The following is a 15,202-nucleotide window of genomic DNA, read 5'->3' on the forward strand; positions in this document are numbered from 1 at the left end:
GTTAAGATACAGGTGCAGACAGTTAATAATAAGCCATGTGGCCTCTGGATTCCTGGAAAAGGGTAAATGCACCAGTGATGAGCTTGACCACAGCTCTACCATTGGTGATGGAGAGATGATAGTTCTGCTGGGCTGGATAGAGCCATGAGGTGTCATCTCCTATGAATCAGACAAGCTGTACATGAAGCAGTAGTACAGAAAACAGCTGAACAACAGAGCCTTACAAAGATGAGTCCCAAGAGTTTTAGGGAGAACCAAAGTAAGGCCGTGCAAAGTTCCAGGACAACTGGCAGTCTGAACTGATAAGCAGGTATCTCATCAAAGTTTTGCAGGCAGATCAGGGGGACGGTGGGTGAGGGCATTTAAGAATTCTCTCATTCTCATATGGCAAATGAGTTTTATCTCCTATACTAAAAACTATACTAAATGTTTTCCACTACTAAAGAAAAAAACCCCAAACTTTGTCAGGGAATTGTTATTGTTTTCATTTATGGGGCGGAAACTGGCTTGGACAGAGGAAGCAACTTGCCTAAGGTCACCTAGCAGCTAGTAATAGATAGAGCCAGCATCTAAATTCATCTGTCTGACTCCAAATCCAAGCCAACTCTCCCATCTCAGTGATTCGGTCAGGGAGGGGTGTCCTGGAGGTACAGAAGAGAAATGGAATTTGGGAAGGTGACATTATTTTGGAATCTATAGAAACTGAAGGTTAAATTCCCCACTCCTGGCTTTTTAAAGTGAAGTGAGCAATTTCCCTGGCTTTTGTTTCAGGAATAGAGATGGAAATTTTGAGTATTGGATAGAACTCCACAAAATACCAGATGCTATATTTAAGCAGAACTTCTCTGGGTAAATAAATTACACTTAAAAATATGTACCAAAACTCAGTGAGGCCACAGCAGTTCTACAAGAAACATTTCAAAATAAAAGTGCAAAAAATGAACAGGTTAGGGACTCATAAATATCCTTTCATATTTAATCAGGATACAAGTTCAGAATAGCTCAGATGTGGTATCTTGGTGGGGGGGTGGGGGTGGTATTGAAGAAACTGCAATAGAAATTGACCTAAAATTAAATGCGGCTCATGAAACAAATTTTGGTAGGTAGACTGATTCCCTTCCCTATCTAGGCCACAGGTATATCAAGGAAAGGCATTTTGCACATACAGCCTTGCACAAGTCATACAGACTATAGGATTTGAAAGTCAATGGCATGGTCTGGGATTCCAATGTTTCCATCTAATTCTTTGGACAGGTGATATTGAAATGAGTAACATTAGGAAAAAGGTTCAACAGATTTAAGAGTGTATAAAACTACGTGAAAAGAACACACAAAGATGGCAGCAAAGCATGGAATAGGTTTGGTTTTGTTTTATTTTGTTTTGCTACTTGTATGTTTCTTAGACCTGCTGTAATCACATGGGATTTTGGCCTCCTGGAGTGTTGCTGAATTATGTTTAGTGACCACTAAATCCACTAGAGAACAGGTCTTAATGCAATACTAACCATTGGATGATATTTTGTTACCCATATTCCTGTGGCTTGGCCCTTCAAAGCAAACAATGCATTACAATTTAATGTAACTAGAGATCTTAATGTTTAATAAAAATACCACAGTCACAGTGAATCCTTTTGTGCTTAGACTAAAGGGTTCTCCTATTCAGTTCTTAATCAAGGACTGAAGTTACAGACTGAAGCAATTATGTTTTAGGAAAATACAAAGTTTGTTCCGTATTTGTTCAGTTGCTTCTTAGAGGATTTTCTGATAGGTTTTTTTTTTTTAATGAGATGTGGAAAGAAGTGTTTTTAGATGACTTTATGTGAGGCTTATTCATTCATTTAATTAGAATTAGGGGTGCAGTCACATTTTCCCATTTGCTCTGTAGCAGTAAAAAAAAAATTATTTTCTCCCAAGGTCTGATAAATATATATTTTAAAATACCTCATAGACTATGTGAGTATTGTGTACATGCAAGATATGTGTTGTTTCTGTGTGTGTGTGTGTGTGTGTGTGTGTGTGTGTGTGTATTTAGGCTGATCTCTGGCTTCTGTATCTTTGCTTGGCATTACAGACAGGTAACATTGCCATATAAGACTTCAAAAAGTATTTTTTAGATTATGATGCTGAGTCAGAAATTTTTCTAGCCAGTAATATTTTATAAAACAGAATAATAAACTATTCTTCTGAAGAAACCGCTAGTAATCTTAATAATTGTTTATAATACACACTCGTACATACTTTCAGGGAAAGGGAGGTTTCTTTGCAGTCATGATTACAATACATATTTTAGATGTGGGTTACCATACTCAGTATATTATTTAATATGATTTATAACCAAGACAAAAATGCCAAATTTTCCCACACTGAAAGATCTATTAAAAGATCTAATCCAAACCAGAATTTCCTAGGGAGTAGCATAAAGATATCATTAAAAAAATCCAAGTTTTTAATGGTCTCTATAATTTTCTTGTATGTTGCTAGAAAAGCAGTAATAGATGGAAAACTAGAGTACTTCTTTACGTAAAAATACATTTGTTATAATGATTTCATTGTATCTTACATGTTTCATGGTAAATTAAACCACTTATTTTGTATAGACTGTGTTACTTATGGACCAGATACAGTGTCATGAAATCTGTGGGCTTGCTAGTTTATTTTTTTAGCTAGTTTTTTAAATGATACTATTTTGCTTATATGAGGTATCTAAAGTAGTCAAGCTCATAGAAATGGAATGCAGAAGGGTTGTAATGGATTGGAGAGACAGGAGGATAAGGAGTTATTGCTTAATGGGTACAGAGTTTCATTTCTTCGAGATGAAAAAAGTTCTGGAGGCGGGAGGTAGTGCTGATTGCACAACAATGTGAATGTACTTAACATCACCAGACTGTACACTTAAAAACAGTTAAAATGGTAAAAATTTATGTTAAAATGGTAAATGTATCTAAGGAAAGGAAAGGAGGGGAGTTTAGGGTGAGGCATTTAGGCAAAAGTCCATCTGACTCATTCAACACAGGCTGTGAGAAAGAGAAGTCAGGATATTTGGAGTCTTTACAGAGACAACTAGGATTAAACTTGGCTCAACTGATGACGCGTTTAGCTTGGCAGGGAAGGAGTTGGTAGGATGAGAGAGTAACACTGATGTCCCATGTCTTATACCTATAGGCTGGAGGAAGTTTGAGAGTCCTGAATGTACACTTCTGTAAACATTCTGAACAAGTTTTTAAACCACACCTGGGTGTGGTATTTAACTTAGTGTAGGTATCGTATTTGACACTTTTACTCTTGTTTTTATTAGTCTGCCTCTGTTTTTTCCCTCCCCCTGATATTCTTTAAAAGCTAGGAGAGTTCCTGGCTATCTCTCTACAAGTTTGACTTTACAATCCAGTATAAGCATGCTTTAATATCTTAATGTCATCCCACTCCTAGGACTTGTCAGCTTGCATTTATGCATGTATGTATTTGTTTATTTATTTTTACTTTGTCTTTTTACAAACCTTTTCCTCCATGTTTCAGTAACTTATCACTACATAAAAAACTACCAAAAAACTTAGAAACTGAAAACAGGAACAATGATTTCTCGGGCTTCCCTGGTGGCGCAGTGGTTAAGAATCCGCCTGCCAAGGCAGGGGACACGGGTTCGAGCCCTGGTCCGGGAAGATCCCACATGCCGCGGAGCAACAAAGCCCTTGCACCACAACTACTGAGCATGTGCTCTAGAGCCCGCGAGCCACAACTACTGAAGCCTGCGCACCTAGAGCCCGTGTTTCTTAACAAGAGAAGCCACGGCAATGAGAAGCCCACACACCGCATCGAAGAGGAGCCCCCACTCGCCGCAACTAGAGGAAGCCTGCGCGCAGCAACGAAGACACAACGCAGCCAAAAACAAAGTAAATTAAAAAAAAATAATAAATTAAAAACAAACAAAAACAATGATTTCTCAAGATTCTGTGGGCTGGCTGGTTCCCACGTGGTATTGTCTGGGGTCACTCATGTGGTGCACTCAGCAAGCAGCTTAGCTGGGGCTGGACCACACAGATGACTTCACTCATCTACGACTCTGCATGACTGGATGGTTTGGGTCTAACTAAGCCTCTCTTCCACTAATGCTTCTTTTGTTGTTGTTTTTTAATTTTATTTTTATTATTTTTTTGGCTGCATTGGGTCTTCGTTGTTGTGTGTGGGCTTTCTCTAGTTGCAGTGAGTGGGGGCTACTCTTCGTTGTGGTGTGTGGGCTTCTCGTTGCAGTTGCTTCTCTTGTTGTGGAGCACAGGATCTAGGCGTGCGGGCTTCAGTAGTTGTGGCTTGCGGGCGCAGTAGTTGTGGCTCACAGGCTCTAGAGCGCAGGCTCAGTAGTTGTGGTGCATGGGCTTAGCTGCTCCGCGTTGGCCTCTCTTTCTCTCCACGTAGTTTCTTCTCGTTCAGTAGCCTGGTCTGAGTTTCTTTATGTGATGACTGGATCCTAAGAAAATGGAAGCTTCAAGGCCCAGAAGTTACACAGCAGCACTTTAGCTGCATTCTGTGGGTCAAAACAAGTCCCAGGGCCAGCCTAGTTTGCAGAGGAGGGACACAGACTCTACGTAAAAGTGGCATGAATTTACAGGAGTGGGAGGAATTGTTGGTGGCTGTATTTGCAGGCAGTCTACTACTCCATATACAGATAACTGATGCCGAATGAAATATTCTGCTTGAGAATGGGTCCAATCAATATTTTGAGGCTTTTCATCAAGTTTAACCTTTAGCAATATTATATAATCTTTATGTGGAAAATAGTATAGTATAAATTATAGTTTTATATAAAACCTTGTACCCATTGAAGAGAGAATTAATTTTCTTTTTAAGTATAGACAAGAGTGAGCTTTGAGGCTTGAATTTTGGGCATGTGGGTTTGAATCTTGGCTCTGCCACATACTAGCAGCAGGATCTTGGACAACTTTCTCTTTCTGTCATGCACTTTTCTTCTCTGTATTTATAGGATTATTGTGAGGATTATATGAGTAAATATATATAAAGTGCTTAGGAAAGAGCCTGGCACAAAACAAATACATAATAAATATCGACTTTAAAAATATAAATTATCATTACCTATTATGTAACATAGCAACACTTCTTTGGATTAAGCCTCTTGGAGCTGCAAAGTCTTCTGTAGTCTTATTAAATGCAATCACTAATCCTGACTATTTCTCCTGCCTCCCCACCTCTTGCCAAGTAAAAAAGGTAGGTGAAAAAACTGGTTGATTAACAGCTGCTCTAAAGAAGTGATTTACCAACTTTTAAACATTGCAATCCCTATGAAAAAATATAATTTACATTGTAGGCCAGGACACTGCAACCTACTCAACCACACTTAACACTGTACAAATGTTTCATGAAACAATACTTATCCTCAAGTTGTGCTGTGAACTCTGATGTTTTTTTGTTCTAGTCTATTTCAGTGAATCAACAACAAAATGTTGGTTGTGACCCACTATTATTAATTTCATTACCTACTGAAGGGTTCTAAGTTACATATTACGGTCATTGGATATTCAACACACTTTCAGTCCAGAAATTGTTTCAAGTGTGGTGCTATAAGAACATAGCATATATCATTTTCATGCAGGCCAATTTGGTTATGGAGCAAAAAACTTTTTTCACAAATATGGCCTGACCTCCCTAATCAAGAGGCTTCTAAATTCTTTCAGTGGGACCTGAGGAACTAGGGAAGGCATGGTGACAGTACATGTTGTATTTTGGTATCCTAAGAAACAAAGCGCCTTGTTTGTTTGGAGCTAGATTGACTAGGCTGGAATTCCAGCTTCACAACTTACTACCTTAGATGTTTGAACAAGTGATTTAAACTCAACTTTGGAGTCTTGGTTTTTTGATTTGTTAAAGCAAAATACAGATCATATTGACTTCGGTTGAGTTGTGAGCATTAAATGAGAACACATTCCTAAAGGCCCATCAAGGTCCAAGCAAAATAAGGCTCTCAGAATGCATTTATTGCTTCCTCCTCCCACCATGGAACACAAACTTCCAAATTCATAGCTATTACTTAAGTTCTGTGTTTTATATTTTTGCAGGAAAGTTAAGACTTGGTAGAAGACTAACTATGTTAGACCCTATTATTTCTTTAATGCAATTTAATTTCTACAACCATGTATTGTTCTGATAGTCTACCTAATAATAGTTAATGATGAGAGTTATAGTTATTAATTATTCTGGAATATGTATATCGGAATTATGAAACTATTTTGTGTTCTCAAGTTTTGGATAGTGGGACTTGGATTGACTTCTCAATTAACAGCACAATCGTGGGAAAAGGTGTGTACAGGAGAAAAACATTTCTAACTGTCGGGTTGCTAAATAAATGAAACAAAAGTGAGGTGCAAAATACAAGCACTACCTTTCTCCTTGGGTCAGACATTTGGGGTTACCAACGTTCTAGCGCTCCGACAGGTAGTATTTTCACCGTAGGTTAGTTAGCTTTTAAGGAGTCAAAAGGAAATCGTCTACGACCTTACGTTGATATGACCGTCTCGTATAACCTAGCTGGAGGACTTCTAGAATGGGACTGATTACTTTAAAATTTCTTCCTTTAAGGTGGGGATTATGGAAGTGTGGGTCAAGGCGGGGTGTGGTGGGAAGAGGCGAGACCTATTTGCCCTCTTCTGGGGTGCGGCCAGCCACCGCGCCTGCGGCTCCCACGTGGCAGGTCCCAAAAGCGCAGCGCAGGCGGGGGGCGGGGCCGCAGAGCCCTCCCTCTCAGCTCTCCGGCCCTTCCCTCCGGCCTGCGGGGCGCCCCTTCGGTCCTCCACCGCCAGGGGGCGGGCGCGGCTTCCCGGCGGCGGGGCCCATTGGCCGCGGCGGGGAAGCGAAGGAGGCGGCCCAGCGGCTAGCTGGCTTCCTCTTGGCCACTCGCGGGAGTGAGGGGAAGCCGTAGGAACCCGGGAGGAAGCGGAGGAGCGAGCGGGAGGCGGCGGTGGCTCCTGTCGGCCTCCGGCAAGACTGACCGCAGGGAGGCCGGAAAGCGGGCGCGCGCGGCGGAGAGGCGGGCGGGAGGCCGGTGAGACGCACGGGGAGGCGGAGGGAGCCGCGGCCGAGGGCGGGGAGGATGGAGGGAGGCTGGGGGCAGCCGGGCACCCACTTTCACCTTCATCCTCTGGTCACCCCGCGACCGCCGGCCCGGGGTGTGCTCGGGCGTGCTCGGGTCGTCGTGGCGCGTCCCGCCGAGGGCAGGGCGCGGCAGGACCAGGGCACCAGAGCGTCGTTGGCCGGGGGTCCGGGCCGCCGCCCCCGCGCGGGCACCCCCAGTACGGTGGCCAGCCCTCCGGCTCCGCGGAGGGCGGGGCGGCCACTGCACCTGGCGCTCCGGCCTGTAACTGGCACCTGGGGCGCGCGTCCGGCCCGGGGGGGGCTCCCGCTCGGGTCGGAAATGGGGGCCGAGTGCTCTAAAGAGGCGGCGATGGAGTTGTAGGTTGCATTTGAACTCTGAGGAGGGCGGTCTTGGCTCACTTGTAAAGTTTTAGTGTCTTCTAAGTTGGAAATACTTTTTATTTTTAAAACCTATTTCGGCCCATTGGCATTCGGTGTCATTGATGGATGTGCTGTTCGTTCCTTTTTTTCTTTTTATTTCTTTTTCTTGTTTTTTCCGCATTTGTTTGCCTCTGTCCTCAGTTTCTACCATATGTTACGATTTGTGACCCTAGATCTAAATAATGAGTGTTGGACTGACGTTTGAGATTAAGATCTCCAGCTGTAATTTTTTGTGTTTTCATCATCCTCTACCTTTTGCTTTTTAAAATTTCGTGTCATACAAAACTATTTAATTGACAGAACCTTTTCCTTGTTTCTTTTTATTGGGCCGAAAAGAATATGAATACAATGATTCTAGATATTAGATTGCTTACTAGGCACTGTGTCACGTGCTTTCATATGCACATTTATTTCTTACAACCCATAGAGTAGGTCCGTTTGTGTATCTTTCCCAATTTTACTGAGAAATTATGAACTCCCATAGACGTTACGTAGAGGTTGATGCTGACAGCAGATCCCAGACCCCTTGAACTCTTAACCACCTTTCAGGACTAATGGTATGCTGTCAAATTTTACAGTTTTACATTAAGGGAAACCTTAATGTTATTCATATAGTGCATCATTGAGTACAAAGGGATCTCCATTTAATTTAGAACATACAAGTTACTAACTCATGCCATTCAGCAAGAGATTGGCAGAATCAGCATCCGGGTTTGTCATATCATTAACTGTCTCTTTTTAAAGGCTGCCAGTCTCTTGAGTTCTCTGGCAGTTTACTAATTAAATCACAGGGGGTTTTTTTCCAGTGTATACAGGTGTGAGAAGCTTTGTTTCACAGATTCTGTGTAATGTTTTCTCGGCTCATTAAAGACTAGCATTTCTTGATAGTAAGAAATAAAACGAGTTTCATGCAGTGATTCTCAACCTGGGGATCTCTCAGAATCACCCATAAATGAGGCTTTTTAAAAAGGACGCGGTCAGCCCCCACCCCTGCCCCCCGACCCGCCCCCAAATCCCCAATGGAGGGGGCTTCTGTTTAAAAGGGAGTCAAAATAAGACTGAGCACCACTGGGTTAAAGTGACTTTTTAAATAAACCTAATATATGTTACAATTAAAAAAGAATTACTAACTAATCTTTTCATAATTAAAGAAGATACATTAAAAAGGGAAAAGTCACTGGAGAGAGGGTCAAAGGACAAAGAGATTGTTGAATGGTGAAAAGTAGTCCCTGTGGGGAATCATAAGAATGTTATTTTTTTTTTTACCACATATTTTAGGTCTCAAATGGGCAATCTCAGTATTCAACAATTTTTACATTCATTTAGACATATGAGTGCCTATATGTGCCAGTAATTATAGGTAAGGTGGATACTGTGTGAATAAGGCAGCCTGGGCCCTCACAAAGCTATTGGGTCGGCCAAAAAGTTCGTTTGGGTTTTTCCATAACATCTTATGGAACTTTAAAAGGTTTTGTGAATTTTATTCCGCTCCTAAAACTTTAAAAGGTTTTGTGAATTTTATTCTGCTCCTAAAATAGAGCCAGCTGATGTTCTCTCAGAGGAGGAAATTGTATTCCACTGCCTCTAAATTTCCACAGTTTACCCCATCAGTATTCTTTCATTGTCTCCTTCATCGGCCTGTTCGTTTGATTCAAGCTAATTTATTACTTACATCTGCCTTATTTATAATCTAATTAATTTTCATTTGTTCATTATCTTTCTAGTCTCTGGTGAGTTTTTAAATTTCCTTTAAAAACTAAATTTAATCCACATAACATAAAATTTACCATTTTAAGTTTACAATTCAGTGACATTTAGTGCATTCAGAGTATTGCGCAGTCACCACTTCTGTTTAGTTCTACAACATTTTCATCACCCTAAAAGGGAACCTCATGGTCGTTAAGCAGTTACTCACCATTCCCCAACCTTTGGCAACCACTAGTCTGCTTTCTCTGTCTACAGATTTACCTATTCTGAATATTCCATGTAAATGGAGTCATAAAATAGGTGATCTTTTGTGTCTAGCTTCTTTCACTTAACATTATGTTTTAGAGGTTCATTCATGTTGTAGCCTGTATCAGTACTTCGTTCCTTTTTATGGCTGAATAAATATTCCATGTATAGACACATATTACATTTTGTTTAGTCATTCATCCATTGATGGATCCTGGTGGGTTTTTGTGTGCTAGGGAGAAAAAGTTATGTGGACGTCTGTAGCTATGAGTCTGCATTAATTTTCATCATAAGTTCTGCATGGCTTGTTTAGATAGTATCATGGTTATCAGGTGTACTACTTGACTCTCCATACCATTCAGCATCTGCAGTTAGGTGATCATTAAATGTGTATTGAAGGACCTGTGGTCAACAAAAAAATGAATTTTTTAATTGGTTCAGAAAACTTTACACTAGAATCTTCTTACTACCAGTTCTTTGAAAATGGCTACCTTGCATCTCCAGGGCCCTTGGGCAGATGGAGCCGCTCTGCTCCTCCATGTCTTCACATAAAAAGTTTGACTGACAGAATTATGTCTGCCCTGGTGCAGTGAAATTCTGCAGACTACTTAAAGACCGTATTAAGGAAGTGAATGTATAGGGGAATTCTAAAACATTCAGAATAGGAACCTGTAACATCCCATCTGATGTAATGTAAAATAGTTACATGAGGAGATGAAGATAGTTTACTACTTATACTCTCCTGTAAATTTGTGCCTTTCTCTCATCTCTTTTTGTAGCGATTTGTGAACTAGACACTTCTTTATCCTGCTTATGTTCAACTTATAGTTAACATGTAGTTTTATCTTTGCTGTTGGACTCGATAATGTCTGTTTCTCCCTCCCTCCCTTTCTTTCTTTCCATCTACCCATTCATCCATCTTTCTTTCTCCTCTTGGATGGTATAGTGTAGGATTAAAGTAGGTTACATTACAGCTGTTTAATTAACAGTTGTGGAGCTCTGAAGGAGCAGACAGAACAAAATGTCATTTTGTCTTGTTTCCTGTTTTTGGTATGTTTGTACTCTCAGTTACAGAAATCTGATCCCCATTTCATTTCTTCAACTGGATTATGACTTTTTAAGCAAAATTCTGCTTTGGTAGAGAGGAAACTGCAAGAAAATATTGGGACAGTTTTAATTTTACACTCTGTTGTAACCATTGCAAACAGGAGTTCTCTTTGCTCTGTTCCTCAGCATATTATTTCCAGATTTATTCACTGCCCACCTCTCCCTCCTCACCCCCGCAGGAGACCTGGCCCAGAGTCAGGTTGATTTCCATTCATCGTTAAGGAAAGAATGAAGATTCTTGTCCTGTGAATTTTACCTTTGGGCTTTTTTGGCCTAGATCTGACTTACTCCCCACCACTACCCCAGACGTCTCTGTGTGGTTGGATTGGTGTACTGTTGGGCTGAAGTTCTCACGTCTAAGCTGGAATGAGGGTCACCGGGGGAGTTTAGTAACCGTACAGGAGTTTTAATCCTCACTTCACGGGATTCTGGGCTCAGGAGTTTGCCTCCTAAAAAGCCCACTAGTAATTGTGGTGCCCATGGTGTGTGTTATTTTATAGTTAGGGATTCAAAGAACCAGATACGATGTTTCACTGAATCTAAGATCTTTGTAAGGTACACCATTATTTTATTATTTTTAACCACAAAAATGTGGTTGTGAGCCTCATCCTGATTTAAAACTTGTTAAAATAAGGGAAGTAGTATGTATCTTGGAATCAAAATAGTGTTAGGTACCTGAGAAACTACAAGCTCCTCTTGTTATGGTAAAGGGTTATGAAGCTATGGGATAAAAGAATTATAATGTAACAATTCTTTAGACCTTTTACTTTGTAAAATTTGTTTATAATAGAGTTTAATATGTGATGCCTGTACTTGACATATGTTTGTAACGAAGATTATACTGATGACTTTGTTTTAAAATGCAAGGTAGCTGGATCATAGGGTGTAATGCACTCCAGTTTGGCCCCGTGTTATTTTCATCCTACCCATTTCCAGTCTTTCACATGTTGGTGTTTCAGATCAGGTGAGAAGTCTTACTTTTAAGCTTCTGTGTACGTTAGCGATTTCCATTTTGTAATCACAGTCCTTTAAAATATTTACCTTAATGTCACGTTGACATTATTGTGGCTTGATCATTTGATTTCTTTTTTATCACTTTTTTTCTGTTAGAGAGTTCATAACCCTCATTAATGCCATGTAGCCGGTTATATGCATATACACCAGCCACCTACTGCCCTATAATGAGTAGTTTTAGGATGTTGTGGTGATAATTGGCATCAGCACCAAGTCTGGGTCAGAGTAAACCTGAACTTTGCTTGCCAACTTAAATAGAAACACCGTGGTGACACATTGGGTCCTGAATGAGAGAATATCTAGATTAGGACACATCTTTCCTCATCAATGAGAATTCATTGAAGAGCAACCCCTCCTGCTATGGTGTTTCCTTAGTGACATCATTTTGGCATACGAAATATTTTTGTCAGGAGAAACCTGCTTAACTATGTTAGATTTGGGATGGGGAAAGCTGAATACGTGTCCATTTAGTTTCTAATTACTTGAAGTATTGGTATTTACAGAAAACATGGTTAAATGCCTGTTGATCAACTGAAATATTTCAGAAATCTAATACCAAATTTCTGAAGAGGAAAGACTGTAGGTCTCTAGCAAATTCACATCACAGTGGTGGAAGGAGTTGTGCTCTGGAATTCTCAGTGTAGGCTGAACACCGTTGCAGTAGTTCTGCTCTTAGAGGGTAGTGTGCATGGGGTCTGGCAGGCTTGATTACTTCTCCCTGCACTAGTCACTGGGGCCAAGTCAGGACAGGCAGGGCACTTGCATGATGAGCAGGGCTCTTTGCTAACTGGTTTTTAACTCGAGGGACAGGCTGGGATGACAGTTATGGTTTGTCGTGTCTCATTCTTAAGAGAATGGAGTTTTACCCAGCTGCTGCAGAACAGATGGAAGTTTTCTGAAGTGTTACTCTCTCCAGGCACTGCCAGGAGAAGCAGATAAAAACAAAGGATAGCAAATTATGCTGGGTAGACAGACTGTGGAGGAAAGCTAAGTGCACCCAGAACATTTTGCGGGGAAGGGTGGGGTGCCTTCTGGTTCAGTTGTGCTTTTCCACAGTATGCTTTTAATTCCGTTTCTGAGGCCCAGTTAGATATTAATCCTCTTTTTAATGTAATTTCAATGTGATGCTATTGTATTAAGAAAATAAGTAAAGCCATATGATATTAGTTCAGAAAACTTATAAACCCAGGATTAGATCATTCGTATCCCTCTCTTCTTAAGGTTTTCAATAGAACATTAACGTTTTCTTCTAAAAGATTTATTTATTGGTTCTATAGAGCCATTGTTTAGAAGTTTTTGGTCTGTTGCTCTGCAGTCTCACCTTTTTGAAGGCCATTTTGCAGGAGATTGGATACATTTACATTTTCCTCAGTGATCTTTGGAAAAAGTGAATATATTCTTGGCATTATAGAATTATACAGATCTCCTCCTTTCTTTCCCAAATACTTTGTTTTTACCTCCTTTGCTTTTTTTTTTTTTTTTTCTTCTAGTCAAAATCTAAGATTAGTTTAGTCATTTAAAAACCTGGGATACTTTTCTAGTTGTTATGTAGACATCGAAAAATTTCCCTTTCACCATATAGGGTCATACTTACACTTTTAAGTGTCTGACACATGTGTGTTAAAATGGTAGATTTTTAAAACATCCATTCTCTAGGATTCAATATCAGAGTCTCCTACTAGAACTAAAATACTGTTAAGGTAGTAATTGGATTTTTTTTCTGTTGCTTAACAGAAAACACCAAATTCTGTTAAATTCACAATATTTATAACACGGTGATAGCAGCTCACATATCATACTGAGTGTTTGAATGTTAAGATTCTTTCAAATGAATGCAGTCTTCTCACCCTCTTCATTTCGTTATTTCAGAAATGTATCCCTCCTGGTGAAGATGTGTGCATAGTGGCATCTGGGAGAGATGGGTACTTGATAGCAGTCTGCACCTACTATAGTGACAGCTTTCTATTAAAGCAAAGATTTCTTAAAACTAAATATTTGGAATTTAAAAAACTAATCAAACATCAGATGCACAGTTACCCGTCCCCCCTTCTCCCTTTTTAAGCCCATCACAAAAATAATCACTTTTAAACCCTTAAGAAAACAGTTAAGATCTCGTCACCATCATTTTACAGTTAATGAAATGGGATATAATAAGATTAATTTTCCCTGTTTTTTTTCATGTCTCCTGGGATCGTTTGGAAAACATTCCTAGATTTATTCCCATCTTTGCTGTAGGTGGACAGCTTCATCTGTAGGAAGGGAAGGACTTCTTTTCTTTTGAAGAGGATCCATTATGTTGCTTCTCACGGAGTATATGCTTCTTGCATGAAGAGCAGTTGATTATGAAAATGTATGGTGAACACGTATAGAACACAGAATTCAGCGTTGTCTGATTTGTCCTACTTCTGTACTAGTACTTCTAAGAGGACCCATAGAAGCCTTATGGGAATTGTATATCCCACAAATAGCCCAGCAAGAAATGTTGGAATATTAGAGCACGGTCAGGAAAGTTTTTTATTCCTCTATTTTAAAAGTTTTTAAAATTTAAATTCATTTTTTATTCCTTTACCTCAGGTTGGCAAATTGTGACCTATGGGTCCACATGGGTCACGAACCAAGACTGGCTTTTATATTTTTAAGTGGTTGGAAAGAAAAGATCAAAAGAAGAATAATATTTTGTAATGTGAAAATTTTATGAAATTCAAATTTCAGTGTGCATAAGTAAAGTTTTATTATAACACAACTGGGCCCATTTGTTTCCATATTGTGTATGGCTGCTTCTCAGTTACGACTGCAGAGCAGAGTAGTTTGAATAGAGACTATATGGTACACAAAGCTAAAGCATTTACTGTCTGGCCCTTTTACAGAAAGTTGCCAACACTTGCTCTAGTTTATTTACATAAATGCAGGTATTTTTTGCAAATAGTTTTCTTTAAATACCATACTTTTGTTTGTAAGCATAACATTAGAAGAACTTACCCTTGTGACTTTTAGCTGCAGTATTCTTTTGATTTCAGTATTACGTCATTTTCCTCTTTAACTGCTCTGGGACTGAAAATTTAGTCTCTTACATTTTGATCTTGAGGGGGTCTGGGTTCTCCAGAGAAATAGAACCAATAGGAGACCGTCTGTCTGTCTGTCTTTCTGTCTGTCTATCTATCTATCTGAGATAGATAACTTTCAGAAGGAATCAGCTCATGCAGTTGTGGAGGCTGAGAAGTCCCAGGGTCTGCAGTCGGCAGGCGGGAGTCCACAGGCCTGAGAGCTGGGAGAAGTCAGTGGTGTAAGTTTCAGTCCAAGTCCGAAGGCAGGTGAAGACCAATGGCCCAGCTTGAAGACAGTAGGCAGAAAGGGCAAATGCTGCCCTACTCAGCCTTTTTTGTTCTAGTCAGGTCTCCCAGCGGACTGGACAAGGCTCTCACTTGGGGAAGGCAAACTGCTTTACTCAGATGTTAATCTCATCCAATAAGACCCTCACAGACAAATCCAGAATGTTTAACAAAGTACAGTATCTGGGCACCCAGTGGCCCAGTGGAGTTGACACACATAAATTAGCCATTTTTTTTTTTTGCCTTAGTCCTCTTGAAAAGCCCTAGTTCATATGAATATTAGA

General features: G+C 40.1%; 1 protein-coding gene across 1 annotated transcript in view; it reads left to right on the top strand.

The window, feature by feature from the left end:
- The first annotated feature begins 6,817 nt into the window (after positions 1–6,817).
- Positions 6,818–15,202, top strand: part of FAM3C (FAM3 metabolism regulating signaling molecule C) — a 46,890-nt gene continuing 38,505 nt past the window's right edge. Inside the window, exon 1 of the mRNA XM_059933515.1 lies at positions 6,818–7,045. The gene's annotated coding sequence lies outside the window, so the exon portion shown is untranslated. The remainder of the gene's footprint in view (positions 7,046–15,202) is intronic.

Source organism: Balaenoptera ricei, chromosome 9 (assembly GCF_028023285.1).
Source record: "Balaenoptera ricei isolate mBalRic1 chromosome 9, mBalRic1.hap2, whole genome shotgun sequence".
NCBI classification, from domain to species: Eukaryota; Metazoa; Chordata; class Mammalia; order Artiodactyla; family Balaenopteridae; genus Balaenoptera; species Balaenoptera ricei.